We start from the raw sequence: 17,127 nt of genomic DNA on the forward strand, positions 1-17,127 counted from the left end.
GTCTGCATTTCAAACAGTGAAGTGCAGCAAAGACACAGACACAAATAAAACAGGTATGTGGAGAGTGACTGAGTTTGTGAATACATGTAACTGCTCTGTTTATATAATTTATTATTACTTTTTGTGATTTCAGAGTGCAGCTCTTCTTCTTCTCTTCTCATGGTTCATTGTTGGGCTGTTTACTGGAGTATTGATCACTGTACTGTTGCTCTTTCTGCTTTACTGCATAAAGTCAAAGAGTAAGATTTCTTGTTAATGCTACTAAAATGTTCTCCTAATCTCCCAATTTCATAATACTTTCTGTTTTGTTTTGTTTTTTACAGGTCTGTGTCACAAAAAGTCAGTGTCATGGTCTTGGGTCTGGGGACTCAGGGGTTTTCATATTCCTTGATTTTGTGTTTTTCATGGTTTAGTATTTGTAATTCTAGCTCTCTGTAATTCTGACTTTGTAATCCTAAATTATCTTTAGGATTTTGTGATTTCTAGTCTTTAGGTTTTGTTGCGGTGCCTCTCCTGTGTACCATGTGTCATATCGAGTCAGTTATATTCTCATGTCCGTGTTCCCTACTTTTCCTCATCCCCTCCTTATCCATGTGTATTTACTCCTCTGTTCTCCTCTTTCTGCTTACCTCCCTCATGTTTCCCAAGTCCCAGGTTTTTACCGTTTTTATCTATGACTCCTGCTCCACCTCATGTCTTTATGTTTAACTTTCCACAATTTAGGTTTTTGTTAGTTTATCACATTCTCCCATCAGCTTTTCTTTGCTTTCTCTTAACATTCCTCTCCATCTATATTTTTTGCATTTGGGTCCACACTCTCTCCACTCCACCTGCCACAGCAGACATGACATTTAGTGAAATGACACAGAGGATCTGAAGATGCTGGACCAGGTAAAGTATGACAATGATGAGCTATGAAAGTTACAAATGGGAACTCTGGGATTTCAAGAATTTCATTTGTGACATTCTCAAACTATTCAGGTGGATCACAAATACAGTGCATCAAATCAGACTAGAGGAGCTGCAGTTCTGCACACCTGTGGTATTTTTTTGATGTCTTAAGTTAAATGTGATTTTTATGTCAAATCCTATTTTTTTTAAAAGGATGATTTAAGTGTATAATTACAAACAGCTCATTGCTACATTGAAGATTAACACCATTTTCAATGTATGAAATGGTATGAAAGACTGTGTCTGTTTCATGTGACCTGGTTTGGATTTTCTTTTGAATCTTCGAGGGAAACACTTCTCTCACATCTGCTTATTTAGTTCAAATCCACTGTCAACAAAATTAGTTAAAACTATAGTAAATGTTTTAAAGGTTCATTATTTAATTGAAGAGACTAAAAGTAATTTTCTTCACATTATACCTGTTCCAATTTTTTATTATGCTATGGTAGGCTTAATTTTTTTGATTGGTGAGCTTGTTGCAAACTATACAGATCATGTGTTTTGATTAAAGAGAATCTGTGAATATTTTTATGCTCTTCTAAAGTAGGTTTCCATAGTTCACACAAATTAGACTTTTATTGAGCCCTGAAAACAAACTGTTTAGCTCCCCAGTACAGTATAAACAGAAGGCTCCTTCTGGTGGTGTCAAGTCTTCAGTGTTGGGGAGTAACGGAATACATGTCCCGCCGTTACGTATTTAAAATACAAAATATGAGTAACTGTATTCCGTTACAGTTACCGTTTAAAAAGGTGGTATTTAGAATACAGTTACTTTGTTGAAATAAATGGATTACACGGCGGTACTTCCCTGTTTCATATTGTGGCGGGTCAGGCCTGTTTGGGTTTTGTTTGACAGCTACGATCTGTTGTTCCAGGTGGCGGCGTTACGGTTGCCATGGTTACAGGGTGACGCTCTCGCTCTGCGTGTTTCCTGGGTGAGAGAGGCCTTTTTGTTGTTGTTTTTGTGCTAAGCTAATAGGCAGAATGCAGAATGTAGCATCATGGGCAGTGTAGTCCGTGCTGCAGGGAGAATGGACTGCCATACACGTTATGTGTCTGTGAGCGCGAGGAGGGAGAAAAGTACGAGTTGTCATCGAGCAAAAACGGGAGATGGAAGCATGTAAATATAATAATAACCACTGCAGCCAAGAAGAGAGCCTGACGAGCCCAGTTGTAAGTAAGCTATTAAAACTCGACTGTGTTCGTGTTTTCCTCCGAAACAACAAGTTCCGTTGGAGCAGCCGTTCAACGCCTCTCTCTGTCTCTCGCAAGCAAAGTTGACCCAGACAACAAAGTAAAGCTAGTTTTCGGCTACGAGCCTGACACAGAACCCACCATATTAGTCAGAGGTCCCTTTACTACGGTTCGGAGCCGCGGACCTTCAGTAACAGTCAGGGCTGGACTGGGACAAAAAATCGGCCCAGGCATTTTGACTAGAGACCGGCCCACCAAAAATGTGATGTCATTCAGGGGTAAAACCACAAAGGATTCTGGGAACTTGTGGCAAGAGGTACTAGCACACGCAGGCTTTCAATTGAACTCAGTTACACAGCGATAAAAAGAAACACAAAAAATGGCAAGAAGCTGTATTATTAACTGCACCAAAAAGTGATTGTCTGCCAAAAACTGATTTCCGGTATTTGCCAAAAACTGATTGCTCGTATTTAAATTGCTATAATGACTTTTATATAACCTTTATTTATGCCGTTAAAAAAATCGAATTAACATTAAAAATGTCTTTTGTAAGAAGTAGTTGGACAGCAGAAATGGCTCAAATATTACAATAGTTCTGTAAAAATATTTAAAGTGGGGATAAAGGACCGGATTGGTTATAATGTAAGTACAATAACACAGAGTTGTAAAGATACTTGAAAAAACAGATAATTTTTTAATTCCATATATAGCCCCTTTGTAAACGCTGTTCACCGAAGACTATTTACCAACATAAGTAAAGATATTACACATAAAAAATACACGCAAACATTGGAAATCAGTTTTTGGCAGGCAATCACTTTTTGGCACAACACCTGTTGCATGACAGCCACGGGAAAAGAGATCGGTTGTTATCGGATTACGTCGTGGAAGAGAAATTGTTTAAGCCATGTTTCCGAAGTAACAGAGAGCCGACGGCTGGCCTGGATATACCAAATATAACGTCCCAGAACACTCCAGCTCACATGTTAGTCTGCTCCAAGCATTCCCACAAAGGTAAGTGTTTTGTAGTAGTTAATATGTCATTTTCCATAACATAATTGGTGATATAGGTTACAAGCAAGTCTGGCGCTGAACAGAAATTGTCGTGCTATGCTCCTTTGTTTATTGTGCATAAATAGTGAATTTTCCTGACACAATATTGCATTTCGCTTCTGTTATTACCATGGTACATTGACAAAAACATATACTTTTATTCACAGGATAAAACAGTTGTTTTGTATCACTAATTGCCCAGTACGATTACAGCATACAATATTATTGTCACTGCTACATTTCTGTAACTCGTACCAGAAATTATTTCCACTACTAATTAATTACTGTTGAGCTTAAAGGTCCTATTGATAAATGGTTAACGAATGTGTATTTATGAAGACGATTTGTGAGACTGGACTAAACTTACCTTTGTTCGTACGATGGTCTTTTGTTCTACACGGTGCATTTCAAGGTCCTGTACCCATCTGTCGGTAAACTGTTCCTGGGCTTGTTGCAGTGACCTGAAGTTACTAAACTTCACGAGTGTATCCACTCACTCCAAGAACGGTATGATTATAAATATGAGCGTGGTGAAAGTGGGTAGCACGCTAACGTATTTTGTCCCTCTGTGTGCTCGTAAGGGTCTAATCCTTTTACTCCTTTGATTTTTTCCTCGTATCTTTTCTTTGCCTTTTCGTCGAGTCTGTCTTTGTACGGACCGGCATTGTTCTCCTTCGTTTTGTACATAACTTTTTTGGGGGGCAAAGAAAAAGCAAGAATTTATTGGAACCGGAGAATGAACGTTTTGCGGTGCTGCAAATGCTTGCATTTGATGCGGTACTTGGATTGTTTTGCCACGAGTTCCCGGCATGCACTGCGCAAAAGTCACGTGGTCTGTCAATCGCTATAGGAAAAACCATAAAGCCTTTGCATGAAAACAACTGCTTTGATGTACACTGCCTTGTTGGTATATATGTATCAATCTAATAAACTTAAACCTACACCATTCTCCCTATTCTGGATTTTAAACAGTACATAGCGGAAACAAAAAGTCTGCTTGGTAGAGTTAACCTCCTGAACAATCACACATGGTAGAAACCTGAAATTAAGACCAAGAACACTGAGACATGATCATTAATTAATATTAAAATTAATAAATGACAGATTTAGGGATATTCTCATAAACTATTTATTTACCAAAACAATACAAAACAGCATGGTAGCACAATATATTTTTTAACACAGCAACCTTTAAATATGAAAGGAGACAGAGAAAGAAAGGTGAGAAAGAAGAATGAGAATAACACTTAATTGAGTTTTTGATGGCATTTTACACACAGTACTAATACAGTATCTAGAAAATATGGGAAAATACTGGCATCATATGCAGTACTTACTTCTGAAGAATTTATATGGGACCCTGAAAAACAAGACACAAGTGAAAGGCCTCCACCACTTGCTGATGTTGCTAAATCTGTGGAAGCGATGCCATAGCTACCACCAAACAATTCAGTTATTTTTACACATTTGGCAGCATCTGCCTGAAGGGCTTGTTTCTTTTTGGCCCTAATTTTTTCTGCACCTCCTTTCCTTTTTTGTTCTCCATTTTCTTTAGTTCGTCTATAAGATTGCTAAACAAAGGGGCGGGTGCATCCGACCTCCTCGGCTGTAATTGGTCCAGCCCAGAGTCGATCGTGACCAATTGGCCAATCCAACACCTTTCATTATTTATACCCTTCCAAAAAAAAAAAAAATCAATTGGCCCATAAAAACAAAAAATCGCCAGCGGCCCACCGGGCAAATGCCCGGTATGCCCGATGGCCAGTCCAGCTATGGTAACAGTAATAAATCACAGCAATAGTACATTCACGTAGTTGTAAACAGCATGATAATATATTAAGGAATCCAAAGTATTCAGAATACGTTACTCTCATTGAGTAACGTAACAGAATATGTTACAGAATACATTTTAGGGCACGTATTCTGTAATCTGTAATGGAATACATTTTAAAAGTAACCTTCCCAACACTGCAAGTCTTAATATTTTCAACTTTTCACGCATATCCTCATAAGTCCCTGTAATTAATTTTTGTTCTCTATTGGGGCTAGCAATCTGCAAGCACTACATCAAGCACCAGTCATGCTATCTATGACTCCTGCTGTGCTGTCATGGGGACATCCTGGGCTCTCTATTGATGGCAAATTTGTGAGGGCGGGGCTAACAGAGATAAGATAAGATGACCTTTATTAGTCCCACAGGTGGGAAATTTGTTTCATTACAGCAAAAGTGCAAAGTTATGTAGCAGAAATTAGAAAACACTGGAATGCAATAAAATAAAATACTAGATACAATAGAATAAAATATAATACAAATGCTATACACAACTGAGTAAGAAAATACAAAAGTACAACTTTGTCAGAAAAAGAACTGCACATATAGCAGTCTTATTGCACATGTGTGTGTTTGATCAGCTGCAAAAGTCTTTGTTGAGGAGTCTGACAGCAGTGGGAGGAAAGACCTGCGAAATCTCTCTGTCCCACACCGTGGGTGCCGCAGCCTGCCACTGAAGGAGCTGCTCAGTGCTGTCAGAGTCTCTTGCATGGGGTGGGAGATGTTGTCCAACAGGGATGACAGATTAGCCACCATTCTCCTGTCACTCACCACCTCCACTGGGTCCAGAGGGCATCTTAGAACAGAGCTGGCCCTCCGGATCAGCCTGTTCAGTCTCTTCCTGTCCCCGGCAGACCACACCATAAAAGATGGCTGAGGCCACCACAGAGTCATAGAAGGTCTTCTGGAGTGGGTCCTTTACTCCAAAACCTGAGTCTCCGCAGCAGGTACAACCTGACACCAACTGTCCATAATAAGGATTGTTTAATGTAGGGCTCTGAAGTTTTTAGTCATTATGATATCTAGAAGTGGAAATAAGTTCACTTGACTAAACACACACACACACACAGCAGCAGCTACGAGTTTAAAGGTTCTCCTTTTATCTTTTTATTTGTATTTAATACTGCTAAAAGTGCCTTAAACTGTACATTTCCCATCTTTATCGCTTCAGTTTTAGCTTTAAAATTAAATTGAAATTGCTTTTTAGCATAAAACATGAAAGCAGGATAATGCTGTTCAAAACCATCAAACAGAAAATAGGCAACCATGTTTTAGAAATAAATAAATCAGTTAACTAAAAAGAATGAACCGGACATCTGAAGCTGGCATTAAAGCTAAAAACAATCTGGAAGTGAAACATTGTTCAGCAGATATTTGGCCACCACATCATTCAGAAACCTAAGATCTGAATTTACTGGTTTCTGGTTTTAGCCAATTCAACAAGTTAAGACAGATTATTTGAGACTAGGCTGTCCATTAAAGTAACAAACGATCGTCATGTCTCTGATAAGAAGGGAAAGAATAAAGCCCTCTGGAAAGTGAGAACGCTCCCAACATGTAACAAGGCTGCCACAGAAAGATTCCCTTCACAGGTCAGTGTCCTGTAGAATAAACCAAATCCCACAGCTTCAGAGCCCTACTGTCAGGGTCCTTTGAGGAAGTCCTTGTCTAATTTCTTTTTGGGCAGTTCTTGTTTCAGTTTTTGGTTTTCTTCTTGCAGGTGCGCTATTTCTTTTACCCTTAGATAACACATTTTACACTACAGCTGATCTTCATCCTCGTGCTGTAGACTTATCTGCTGTGGTTGGATCTCTGCTGCTGTTTCAGTAGTGACTGATTAGTGATGGGTCGTTCGCGAACGAAATGGCTCTTAGAGCCGTCTCTTTGAAGTGAACGACGCGAACCGGCTCCTTATTGGGAGCCGTGAGGTTTTTTTTTTTGTTTGTTTTTTTCTTTCTCTCACCCTCTCTCTCGCCCTTCTTTCCGCTAAACTCCGCATGCGCGGCCTGTACTTTGCGCTGGGCAGAGGGGGGAGGGGCGTTAGTTACACTCGCAGTAGCACAGGAACAGAGCCAGAGAGAAAGAGAGCGAGGGACAACAACGTCACATTAGAAAGGTATAGTAATCATCCGCTATTTTCAGTTGCAGATGATAAAGGATTCAGAAATCATGCAGGCCCATATGACAGAGAATGTGCATCTTCTTTTTGTTTTAATATTTTAATTTATATTTAATTGTGTTGTGGTTTGCAGTGTTTTGTGTTGTTTCACGTTAAATTTGTTTAAAAGGAAAAAGCTGAAAATTTAAATAGTTAAAAGTTTAAAATGTAAATAGTTGTTTTTTGTATTATATGATTTATTTATTACATTTTATGTGGAGTGAATAAATAAAGTATATTTATGGTGGACCTTAGAGACAAAGCACGTACAAACTCCAAAACACGTACAAACTCCTAAGCATGTACAAACTCCAAAACACGTAAAAACTCAGAAGCACGTACAAACTCAGAAGCACGTATAAACTCCAAAACACGTAAAAACTCAGAAGCATGTACAAACTCCAAAACACGTAAAAACTCAGAAGCACGTACAGACTCCAAAACACGTACAAAAGACAACAGAAGTGCTCCAGATTTCTAGGGCGCAGTGTTGAGTTTTTGTTACCTAGTGGCTACACAAGCCAGGAAGTATCAACAACCGGATTTGGTGTGTGGTAGTAACAGGTAAATGAACTTTTTTTTTTAAATTATTTGAATAAATATGAGTGCTTGTCTATAAATACACAAACAATACACACGTTTTCAATTGTGTAATTTAAGTGATCTGGGTAGCTCTGTTTTGGAAGTTCAGTTAACGCTAGAAATGTGTTTTGGAGTTTGTATATACTTTAGAGTTTGTACGTGCTTTGTCTCCAGGGGCCATATATAAACATATATAAATAAAACCACTTTTTTTACATTAGTAATTCCTTTTCTGCATAATTTTATATTATTGTTAATGATTAAATAATTAAAGCAACAAAACAACCTGAAGAGCCGGTTCGGAGCCGAAAGAGCCGGCTCTTTTTAGTGAGCCGAGCCGAAAGAGCCGGATCTCTAAAAAGAGCCGGAAATCCCATCACTATGACTGATGCTGAAAAACACGCATACATACACAAAAAGACAAGTTCATTTTATGTGCAGAAACAAGACAAAGTACTAAAACACCACCAAACATGGCACAACACACTAGTTAAATAACATTTAATTTACATAATTTGACTTTTAAACAAAGTAATCAAACAGGCACATTTATATTTTCGCTTTGTTACTTAGTTGAAATAAATAGATTACACGGTGGTCTTTTCCCGTTTCATATGTTAGGCTATGCCCTCTTTATTTTTGGTAATTCCATGCCGGTGGAAACCCAAACAAAACATGCATTAAGAGGCTCTAGTGCCTGTGTCTCAATCTCGCAGCCCATATCACCTCTACTGCGGCCCGCATAATGACGTGCAGAAATATTTAAAAAAATTATTATTCAAAATATGATTTAATATGAAGGCAATAGGCAGAGTGTTACAGGCATAGCCCTAAAGAATGTAGCCTCATGGACAGTGTAGTCCGTGCTGCAGGGAGAATGGACTGCCATACCCGTTATGTGCCTGTGAGCGAGGGAGGGAGAAAAAGGAAAAGTACGAGCTGTCATCGAGCAGAAACGGGAGCATGTAAATATAATAATAACCACTGCAGCCAAGAAGAGTGCCTGACGAGCCCAGTTGTAAGTAAGCTATTAAGACTCGACTGTACACCGTGTTCGTGTTTTCCTCCAAAAACAATAAGTTCTGTTGGAGCAGCCTTTCACTTTGTTTCTAAAGCACTTTAAAACAAACTAACAGCTGACCAAAGTGTTGTACAAAAAGAATAAAGAAAAAAAAATAAGAGAACAAGAATACAAGGGTCACACAAAGGATAAGAAGTTTAACACAGATGACAACTCACACTGGGTTAAACGCCAAAGAGAAAAGGTGGTTTTTAAATGAGTTTCATGCACTTTTATATGATTGTCCTGACAGATCATGTCAATGATCCAGCAGAGCACACTGCTACTAAAATAACAACCACAGTATTTCTTCTCTTTCTTCTTCTGATGCTGCTGCTTCTTCTATTACTTCTTCCCAACTGCAGATGATGTTGGAGTCACCACCACCTATTTGGCTGGAGGTGATCGTACACAACTTCACAATGCAATCAGCATGAGGACTTCCCATTGCACAAGAAATCTGCCCCAATTACAAACACCAGCCTAATGTAAATGGACTGATTCTTATATAGTGCCTTTCTACTCTCCCAGAGTACTCAAAGCGTTGTATACAACATGCCTCATTCACCCATTCACACCCACTCAGACAAGCACTTCTAAACACAAGTGCAAACTAATCTACATTCACACACATTCACACCCACGATGAACGCATCGGAGGGCAACTTGGGGTTACCGTAGTATCTTACCCAAGGATATTTGACCTTATAATCAGTAGCTGATCTGCTCTACCACCTGAGCCACAGCCACCCCAAATGTATAATGTCTCTTCATTAGATAATAGTGATGGGATTTCCGGCTCTTTTTAGGTTTCGGTTCGGCTCACTAAAAAGAGCCGGTTCTTTCGGCTCCGAACCGGCTCTTCAGGTTGTTTTGTTGCTTTAATTAATTTATTATTAACAATAATATAAAATTATGCACAAAAGGAATTACTAACGTAAAAAAAAAGTGGTTTTATTTATATATGTTTATATATAAATATATGCGGTGGCCCCTAGAGACAAAACACGTACAAACTCCAAAACACATTTCTAACATGAACTGAACTTCCAAAGCAGAGCTACTAGATCACTTAAATTACACAACTGAAAGCATGTTTGTGTATTTATACTAGAGATGGACCGATCCGATATTACGTATCGGTATCGGTCCGATACTGACCCAAATTCCTGGATCGGATATCGGTGAGAAATAAAAAATGTAATCCGATCCATTAAATATAAAAAAAAGCATCTCACAAAACTTGCTACATGGCGTAACTCGGCTCATAACCGTAGCACGTTGCAGCAGTGTGCATCACGTGATAGAGCGGCTGTGTGGAGCTTCGCTACCAAACCAGCATTTCATCTCCGAGGACGTTTTCCCAGAGAGAAGTAAATCAAGTGTGTAAGTTCATCTCTGAATGTTTGTAAAGCATTCCCACGTTAAGCTTAACAACCGATATATAGAGCAACTGCCTCTTCTCTCTTTCTCCTGCTCCTACTTCAAACGTGAAACTGATCAATGATCAGCTGATCGGCTTTTCTGTTGCGAGTCCATCTCTCTTCTTTGTTTTTGGCCCACTTTGCACCAGAAAGAGGAAACCAGCGGCTGAACAACAGCAGCACTATTAAGCTTGATAAGCTGTTGTTAGAATTTATTTAATATTACTTTCTAGACCAGGATCTTTTTCTACATAGCTGACGGCTGGTAACTGTGCAGGGGCGGATCTAGCAAAGTTTAGCCAGGGGGGCCGATAGGGCATGAACAGGGAAAAGGGGGCACAAAGACATACTTTTCTTTGTTATTCTGATTTAAAATGTCGAGCTTTTAATAAATAATTATCTGACTCTTACACCCAAAGTTTTAATCTGATGTAAAATATATATATAAGTCCATTACTGTATATAGTAACTGTTAAGTCTAATAGACCCTAGTAAGCTATACTACTTTTTCCTTTGGGAAGGTACCATCTGTGCAGTCTGCAATTTTGTTGAAGAAAGATGTTGAATCTATTTAATTATTATTGAAAAATAATTTATTTCTGTGCATTTTTCCCCCTGCATCAAATTAAATTTGATTATATTGATTAAGCATCATGAGGTGGGGGTGGGGCTAGTTCCCTATTTTTTTTTTTTTGCTGGGAGTTTGCAGTTAGTTAGTTAGTTAGGTTGCTTAATATTTCTGCTAAATACTCTTTAAAATACCAGAATAGGAAGGATGGAGCAGGTTTAGATTGGTATTACTGAACTATGAAATATTTTGGGCGCAGTGTATTTTTATTTTTATTTTTTTTACATACAGGTATAACAGAATAGCTTTAGTGTTGTTATTTATTTGAGTATAAACTTATACAAAATGCAGCAAGATATTAAAAAAAGTTTTATTGATTAAAAAACACATATCGGATTCATATCGGTATCGGCAGATATCCAAATTTATGATATCGGTATCGGACATAAAAAAGTGGTATCGTGCCATCTCTAATTTATACACAGGCACTCATATATATTAAAATATTTTTTTAAAAAAAGTTCATTTACCTGTTATTACCACACACCAAATCCGGTCGTTGGTACTTGCTGGCTTGTGTAGCCACTAGGTAACAAAAGCTCAACACTGCGCCCAGCATCCTGGAGCACTTCTGTTGTCTTTTGTACGTGTTTTGAGTTTTTACGTGCTTCGGAGTTTGTCCGTGTTTTGGAGTTTGTACGTGAATTGAAGTTTGTACATGCTTTGTCTCTAGGGGCCACCGTAAATATACTTTTATTTATTCACTCCACATAAAATGTAATAAATAAATCATATAATACAAAAAACAACTATTCACATTTCAAATTTTAACTATTTAAATTTTCAGCTTTTTCCTTTTACAAATTTAAAGTGAAACAACACAAAACACTGCAAACCACAACACAATTAAATATAAATTAAACTAGAAAAATTTGCATTTCCTGCGAAAATGCAGTGTGAATGCTGTAAAGCTGAAGCTGTCTGCTGAAAACTGCTGAAAATAGCTGAAGAAGTTGAAGTCAGTATCAAAAAAGTTGTTGAAATTGTAATAAATTTGTAGATGAATAACAACTGAGCCAAAATATAATAACTTTGCAGAAACCTAAGTAGAAACATAAAGCATTTGCAAAAATACTATATCAAAGGAGAAAAAAGCAGAAATGTTGTAACTCAGCAGAAACATAGTAACTTGGCAGAAATAGTACAGCATGGCAGAAGTGTTATAATACAGCAGAAATGTTAATATGTAGCACAAACCTAAAAACTTGGAAAAATGTTGTAAGAGTACAACTTAACATACAGTAGTATAATAGTAACACCTAGTAGAAATGCAACATAGGAGCTGAAATAGTATAATTCAGCAGAAAAGTAATAACTTTAGCAGAAATATACAAATATTATATTAAGCAGAAATACTATAAAAAGCAGAAATACTATAATTTAGCACAAATACTATATTAAGCACAAATCCTATAAAAAGCAGAAATACTATAATTTAGCAGAAATACTGTACTATGATTTGGTACAAAAACTATAATTAATCAGAAGTACTATATTTTGCAGAAATACTATATTAAGCACAAATCCTATAAAAAGTAGAAATACTATATTAAGCACAAATCCTATAAAAAGCAGAAATACTATATTAAGTACAAATACTATAAAAAGCAGAAATACTATATTAAGCACAAATCCCATTAAAAGCAGAAATCCTATAAAAAGCAGAAATAGTATAAAAGCAGAAATACTATAATTTAGCAGAAATACTATATTAAGCAGAAATACTATAAAAAGCAGAAATACTATATTATGTACAAATACTATAAAAAGCAGAAATACTATAATTTATCAGAAGTACTATATTTTGCAGAAATACTATATTAAGCACAAATCCTATAAAAAGTAGAAATACTATATTAAGCACAAATCCTATAAAAAGCAGAAATACTATATTAAGTACAAATACTATAAAAAGCAGAAATACTATATTAAGTACAAATACTATAAAAAGCAGAAATACTATATTAAGCACAAATCCCATTAAAAGCAGAAATCCTATAAAAAGCAGAAATAGTATAAAAAGCAGAAATACTATAATTTAGCAGAAATACTATATTAAGCAGAAATACTATAAAAAGCAGAAATACTATATTATGTACAAATACTATAAAAAGCAGAAATACTATAATTTATCAGAAGTACTATATTTTGCAGAAATACTATATTAAGCACAAATCCTATAAAAAGTAGAAATACTATATTAAGCACAAATCCCATTAAAAGCAGAAATACTATAAAAAGCACAAATCCTATAATTTAGCAGAAATACTATAAAAAGCAGAAATACTATAATTTAGAAATACTATAACACACACACACACACACAGAAAGAGAGAGAAGCAAGTTTTTAGGTCAGTCAAGCAGCCTGGGAGCTGCTAAATTTGAATCCACCAATTAGAGAGGCTGTGTACTTTTTCCCGCCAAAACAGGTGCAGCCGTTTTTACACACGCAGCAGAGAGACAGGATTTTTGCAGTCTATTTCTCATAGTGAGGACTAAACTCAAACAAATGACCATAATTTCCTAACCGTAGGGGCTAGAACGGTCATTCTTACACCGTTTTGTTCAGAAGAGATGGGGGAATCTTCAAGTGTTGGCAATTTATTATTAAAATATGAATTATTAAAGATATTTGACTTGTAATGCACCATAACTGAGTAGAGGCGAAGCAAAAACTGCCTTGACCTGCCCTCAAACAACGCTTTGTAACTCTAAATCTATTTGGAGTATCGATATCATTCTTTCACCGTAAGAGACAGCAGGCTTTGGTGAACAGTCATGGAAATTTTCAGGTCTCTGTGGAAATCCATTAAAAAGATATGACGAGAGAAAAAATTGCCTCATTTCCAGAGTTTGAAAGCTGAAGAAATCTGAGCGAAGGACAAATTTCCTACCCTCAAACAAGTGTAACTCATCTGAGAACGGTAATAGGTGAGAAAATAATTCTTGAATTGTGAGCGTCAAGAGTGTCTGAAGATATACTCGGACAAGCCTCATGTCTTAACTTCGCTTCGTTAAGGAGATATGACGATTCGAATATGCCTCTCATTACAGAAATCAAGCGGCGATTTTGAACAAACTCTCCATTGACTTTCTATGGAGCGTTTTCCGACTTTGTGTTGGTCTGAGGAGATTTGCCAAAATTCTATAAATCCCATAACAATGATAGTGACATTTTCTGAAAGCCAGCAAAAATACCTACGTTTTGATGTATAATTTGTGGAAGTTGAGTGAAAATTGAGCAAGTAGCAAGAAGTTGTTCGGACATGAAGAGAAGACTGCGAAACCTACAGTGGCACAGTGAAAGCCAAGTGCATAGCAACCATAACAACCCATGTATTTTGTGAAAAATCACAATTTTGCAACTCAAAACTTAAAGAGGGATAAGATGAAAACGGTAACAGATATGAAAAAGCTGAATCATACATGAATAGCCCAATAATTTGTGAACATTTTAAAGTTTGAATGGTTGTTCTAGGTGAAAGTATGAGGAAGTAGTTAAGTTTCAAAAACAAGCAAGTTTTAGCAGAATTGTGGAAGTTTTCCATTCATTTCAATGGGACAAATTAAAGGAAAAAAGCTTAATATTTTAAAAAGTATAATAGCAAAAAATACCAAAAGTCATAGCGATAATTAGCAGAAATAGCAGAATAGTTTAAAATTTGAACGGTGAAAATTGGTTGACCTACAGAGGTCGGTAGGTTATTGTAGCAGCGCATTACATGAATCAGAAACTTGTGTGGCTTATTGCAAATGAATAAAACTACATATTACCTTTATGAAGATGATAATCTTTAAAGAAAAACAGAGGAGAGTTGTTGTATTCCAGCTGTGGTAAACAAAGAAGTTTCCGGAATCTTTTTGACTACAGAGAGTGATGCAGTATTGACTCTAATGCTGATTGGAGTTGTCTGATCCTGTATTTTTGTTCTTTGTCTTTTGTTACACAGAGTGAACAGATCTTTGGTTTTGCCTTTGCTGGTAAGTAGACAGTAATGGTAATGTTTAGTAATTTACTTGTGTCATCTTGCCATTCACTCATGGGCAAAAACAAATAGTCAGCATTTAGAATCTGTAGCAGCAAAGCCCCCACACAGGAGCACTGACTGCCCCTGAAAATGTCAATGAAGTTTAATAGCCCATTTTTCTCTGATTTTAATTTTTGATGGCTTATCAAGTCCAAACATAGTTAAATGTCAGAGATATCTTTATGCAGTTGTTTGATTTCTCCTTATGTTTGTGGATTTAAGCATCAAACAAAACTATGAAAGTGCTTTAGGTAAGTATAGGTGGTACCTTAAACACTTAAGAGCACCACAGCTATCGATTTTTATTGTCTCTTTCATTCCACTTATGAATTAGCACGAAGTCGAAACACTAGAAGTATTTTGCCTGACTGACTGTAAGTGATAGCTTAAACGCTTAAGCAATAATAAAATGTAAGAGAAGTACAGTTGTGAGTAGGTATATTAAAGCCAATGTTTTCAAATTAAATATAAATGTTGCCAAAAAGGGATATACTGCAAAACATAAATATTGTTAGCAACAAGTACAATGGAATGACTTTTTAGCGTAATATTTTAAGAAATTTTCATTAGAAAAATGGTGTGCCACTGTTGTTGTTGTGGTTTTCTGTTGCTTCTGATTTAAATAATTAATTTGTATTCAACATTTTTAATCTGAAATGAGATTAAAAGTTGTCGTTCTTCACATGTTATTAGAACTGACTTGTGATAGAAAATGTTGGAGCCACTATGCTTCTGTGTACGAAAATATTTGGTATATCCTCCATTTGTGCCAACAAATATTGGTGCCTATTCTTTGCAATTCTGTAGTATGAATATTTTTATTAAACATGTTAATTAACATGTTAACATCTTATTAAACATGCCATCTGAGACTCTGCAATTAAATTGTGCCCTCTTTAGACTACAGTGAGTACATGGGCTTGAAGAAATTGAGGATTTGACTAGTTATTTAATGTCACAGTAAATTGGATTGTGTGTGAAGAGGCTCAACAGTCTGAATCATTAAACAGTGATTTGATGTTTTGTTTCCTTTGTCTAGACTGCTGATCTGATCGTCTCAAGTCTGGTAAGTACAGGTTTTGTCTGAGGTACAGTGGGAAAAGTCTTTCTTCCTTGCAGATTTAGTTTGTTTATGCTTTTTTGTCACATGTTTCAAATCTTCTAACAAGGATGACCTGGATAAATACAAATACAAGCAGTTTTAAAGTGATGATTTCATGTATGAAGCAGAGAAAACCAAACCAGAGCTATTTGTTCTCTAATACCCAGCTGTGAAAGCCCTGATAGCAACAACTACCATCAAGCATTTATAGTAACTAGTAATGACTGATTTACATCACTGGGGGATTTTGGTCCACTTTAATTTCAGAGTTGCCTTAATTAAGGTCAAAAATAGTGTTTTGAAATCATTTCAAGGATCTCAATTTCATTAAAGTCGAGATTCTGATTTGTCAGTTGGACTTGCTTGTGTGCTGGAGATTTTAATGAGAACCAGTTACAGAGTGGAAGAAAACAGATTCTGGAGCAGTTTCAGTCGAGAGGGTATTCACAGCTGATCACTTCTGCCACTACAGACAAGAACACCCTGCTTGACCTGATTTTTATTTCTCAGCCACAGAAAAGCCTCCATTCAGGTGTCCTGAGAACATATTACAGTTACCACAACCCTGTGTTTTGTGTCCTGTCCTTGAGCCAATCATGAAGTTGTGTGGTGAGTTTTGAAACAATTACAGATCATGTCTGTTACAGAGTTTACTGATTGTAGAGCATGAAAAAGATTTTTCATTGAAATATCACATTTCTTCATATTGTCTTCCCTACTCTGTCTGTAAGAAGACCCTTTCTTATTGCAATGTTATTAATCATTTCACCAAATCATGGCTGTACTTCATGCAGAGCTGGGAGATCTGCTTTCTGTTATCATGCACCGCAGATCTGAAATATGCTGCAAAAAGTATTAAACTGACATAATTTATTTTTTATTCTCATGTTTTAAATGACTAAATCTACAAATGCATTTTTTCATGGATGTTAATTGTCATCTCCTTTTTTGATACTTTTTTTACTCTGACATATGTATCTCAACAAATGAGATCTTCCTCTCCAAGGGCTTTCAAATATGAAATAGTAAATAAATAAATCCCAGATAAATGCAGGTATTTATTATGGGTCACATGAATAAATACAGACAATTATATTTTCTTGATTATAGTAGATT

At 36.5% G+C, this 17,127-nt stretch overlaps 1 protein-coding gene across 1 annotated transcript in view; it reads left to right on the forward strand.

Annotated features, from left to right (window-relative positions):
• The window catches only part of LOC146522312 (uncharacterized), an 88,097-nt gene that overhangs the window by 44,405 nt on the left and 26,565 nt on the right, over window positions 1–17,127 (forward strand). The window lies entirely within an intron of this gene.

The sequence above is a fragment of the Neolamprologus multifasciatus genome, chromosome 3, assembly GCF_963576455.1.
Source record: "Neolamprologus multifasciatus chromosome 3, fNeoMul1.2, whole genome shotgun sequence".
NCBI lineage: Eukaryota > Metazoa > Chordata > Actinopteri > Cichliformes > Cichlidae > Neolamprologus > Neolamprologus multifasciatus.